Here is a 4,326-nt window from a genome sequence, read left to right on the forward strand (position 1 = left end):
CCCCTTGTAAAACATGCTATAAAAAAGCATTTCATGTTCAAAAAAAATTAAATAAAAAATAAAATAAAATTAAAAAAAGAATAAAAAAGAAAAAAAAGAAGGAGACAACAGCAAATTTGCATATCTGTACTTGCATGTTGTTGGAGCTCTTAACAAAGTGATAGCAAAATGGCTGTTTTATTTTTTCCCCTTCTTTCCTACCAGAAAAGAAGTACAAGCAGTTACTTAGGGCAAAGGTATATTCCTCCATAGCACATATAGGCTTTATTAGATATGAAGTTTTCTTATCAAAATTAGTTTTTTGCAATTCAATTCACCCTGGAAATGAAATTAGTTTGTTGTATCACGTGAGCTGTGCCACTTTCCCCTTTACCTGTATGCTCAGCATTTTGAATATAACAACAGAGAATAAAAGCATATTTGAGAAAAGGGACTAGATTCCAAAACAGTTGATTTTTACTTGGGGAATATAAAAGTCACTAACAATAGAAAGCAGTCTGCCCTTCTGTAGGATGTCCTGGCTGCAATTGACAGCTGTCACCCTTCACTGAGGGATGGCTCAGTGGATGAAAACTCAAGTGTGAGAATCTGAGATTCAATCCCCAGAGCCCACTTCAAAGGTAGATGCTTACCATTAGAGCTGACATGCCAGATTTCCTGTGGGAAAATGATTCATAAAGGTAAGAGAATCCCAAGAAGTTCAAAGGGCTACTAGCTTTCAGTTTGTAGAGGACAAACAGCAGTGAGCACCCATGGAATGTTAGGACTCACAATAGAGGTTATTCTTTGACATTGACATACATTACTGTACTCATTTCCCTGAATGCACATTTACACAACAATGGCTGCACTCCAGTCATGCATAATGATTACTCAAGGGATATAGATTCTAAAAGATGCCAAATAGAGGTATTGAAACTAAAGTCTGTGATCCAAGGAATCTTTGGATGTCTTTGAAAACAAAGCGACATTTTCAGCTCTTGGCCGCCAAAGTCGCCAGAGCCATTGGCTTTCAATGTTCCTGTCTTACAAATTCAAAGAAGGGAATTCACAGGACAAAAAGCGTAGGCTTTAAAGAGAAAGCTTATTAAAGACTCATAGTGAAAGTAAGTGGTCAAACCCAGTTTCTTGATCATAGGTGTCTCATCAACTTAGCCATCTCCTCAGTTGTAATTCCTAAAGACTTGACATTCTACATTACCCAAAGGTTATAAGATCACAAAAATATTTCAGTGACCTCTTCTTTAACAGCTAATCAAAATGCACTATCAATAACTTGAGGCAGGAAACTGGCCCAGAAAGCTGCCTGGCATAGAATCCATGCCATAATTGTCAGTCTGGGTTTAATATACCCCACTCAGGATGAATAGTTATAGTTCTATCATATCCCTGCAAATTTCATGATATAATTTTTAAAAATAAAGCTGAATAATACAGCATTGTGTAAATGTATCACATTTTTGTTATCCATTCTTCGGTTGAGATTTCTTTATTACACTAGAAGTGGTAGGACCTGAGAAAATACATCAGATAAAAGAGGCAGAATAAAGTTTAATGAAAGAACTGTCTTTATTCAGAGCATAAGACAACTTATGCTTTGAGTGTGAAGAAGTGACACCTGGATTAAGTGTTCAATCATATGAACCACTGCACATGACAAAAACATAGTTTTTCCTATAGCTGCATATAAATAAATAGCAATAGCCACTAATAATCAAGCTATATTGAAGAGGACAATGAAAACATATTCCAAAACCAATTCCCAGTTTTGAAAAAGAGGAGGTCTTATTTTCTTGGAGTTTACTCACAAGCATTCAAAAGTCAACTCATAAGATTCCCTTCTTGAATTGTTTTCTGCCATAGGTTGTTTGAATTTTCTGAATATAAGTAGAACAGCAGTGAACATGGTAGAATATAAGTGTTCTTGCATAGGATTAAGCATATTTTGAGTATATCCCCATGACTGATATAGGTGAGTCTTAAGGTGGATTTATTCTCAACATTTTTGGAACTGCTGTACTAACTTTTATAATGGATTAATAAGTTTGTACTTTTACAAGGAATAGATGAGTGCTCTCATTGATGTACATCCCTGTCAGAAACTTTTAAAAACATGATAAGCATCTTAAAATGGAAGGACTAACATCCACTTAATAGGATACGAAATTGAGAATTCCAAGAAGTTCCTCCTTCAGTACAGTTGATTACGGACTTCACTACTGAGCTTACTCCCTGCTTCCTTTGTTAGGACTCCTAAAACATGAGATTTCTGGTTTGGATTGTTTTTCATCTGTTGCTTTGGAAAATTTCACATTCTTTTTGAACCCTGAACTCTATTACCAACTCATGCAGGCAGAGATGCTTGCAAACATCCACTGCTTTATTCAAGTCACTTTCTTGATCTCTAACAGAAAAATGTAGCTTTTACTCTTCTTATTCCCTCTACCTGGCTTTGAAAAGCCTTAAAATTGTCCACTTTTTTTGTTGTACTGTTTCTCCTCTCAAATTCTTACAGTATTGTCTTCAATTTTCCCTTTAAGTCTCATTTTACTTTCTCTTATTTAAGACCTTAAGATCCTGTACAAAGAACCTCCTTGTGATGCATATTCTTGGTTGATGGTTGAATACATTAGGAATTAAGTAAAACCCAAGTAGGCAGTGCTGTTAGAGATCCTATGTTAACTGGATCATTTTATGTGGGAAGACCAATCTTAAACTAGAATTCTTTGAGGTCAGATGACTCTCAAACTCTCGGCCACACTGTCTCATGACAGCCTATTTAAAAGACAGAGAAGAACGAAATTCTTTTGCTTTCTACCTACTTGCCTGCACTCTCACTGGCAACTTCATCTGTTCTGATGCCAAGATTTTCCTTCCCTGTTATTAACAGCTTACTTTTTTCAGTACTTCAACATGGACTGAAGCACTGTTCAGATATTCAGAACCATGGACTTAACAACTGTTCTAGTTTAGAATTTCTTTCAGGATACAGACATTTCTTAAAAAGCCAGACCACAGCCTGGTGGGCACTTTATTCCAATTTTCTGTATAAATAGCTTCGAATTAACCTGATCAGTTTTGTTGTTCCAGACAACCTTAACTAATATACTTATTCTCTTGGGTCTTGGGTAACACTTCTGAATAAACTAAGTTGAATAGTTTCAGTTAAAAATGCCTGCTATATAGTATATTAAAATATGCCCAGTAACATCTCTGAGTGATTACAAAATAGCTGGCAAGTTGCCATGCATGTAGTATGCATCTGATAAATGTTTATTTCTTTTCTTTTCTAATGGACAAAGGAAATAAGACACAGACCCAAGAATGTTATTCAGACTTCTGTAACATGATCAAAAGAATGACCCATATTGAACAAAGCCTTAGGGAACTATAAGAGAGGCTCCAAAATGACAGAGGGTCTTTTATCTCAGGTATACTTTGTTCCCTATATTGTTCTTGGACATGATTTGATACCTCCTATGTTAAACATTTACATTTAATTAATAAGTTATGCTTATTCTTGTAGGATGTCAGATCATAGCTATAGAACCCAATCTGGTTGTGTTGTCTGAATCTGGATGTGGCTTTCTGCCTTGTCTCCATGATTTTCCAGATATAATCTATAGTATGTGCCAGCTAATTGTGTTTCAATTATTCTATCCTGCAAGCTGATCTGTTTGATTTAGTATGTATATAATAATATTTACTGATTATAGTTTTCAGAACAAAAAAGTTTCCTTGGATCATTGATTTCTTTGTTAACAGTAATACAGTAAAACTAAAGCAAGATTGTATACAGCATTAGACTATAGTCCACTGCAATCTTTCAGGTCCTTAGATCCCAGGTCCAGTAGAGAAGATCTGAACAGATCATCTGAAAAGTCGACACAGACGGACAGGAGCTGTGGATGCCACTTCTAGGAATTTGGTATTTGTCACTGGGCTTGGACAAGAGAGTAGGCTCAGATAAGAATATTAGAAACAGTGAACATGGGGCTTTGTTTGCTGAGTTACTACCTTATGTGATATCTTTGCTTACTACTTTACTTGTTACCTTATGTGATCTTTTTGCTTATGACTCTGCTGAATTACTTTCTTGTGTGATCCTCTTGTTTGCTACTTTGCTTGATTACTTTCTCTCTGACCTAAGAACTGACCATGTGTTTTGGATTTACCTAGAATGATATAAAAGCAGGCTGGAGAAAAATAAGGTTGCTTCAGCCTCAGTATGGGCTGGAGTCTTGTTATAATTTTGCCTAACTGTTTTTCTTTTTTAATCCTCTCTCTCTCTCTCTCTCTCTCTCTCTCTCTCTCTCTCTCTCTCTC

Source organism: Grammomys surdaster, unplaced genomic scaffold, assembly GCF_004785775.1.
Source record: "Grammomys surdaster isolate TR1022 unplaced genomic scaffold, NIH_TR_1.0 125973, whole genome shotgun sequence".
Classification (NCBI taxonomy): Eukaryota; Metazoa; Chordata; class Mammalia; order Rodentia; family Muridae; genus Grammomys; species Grammomys surdaster.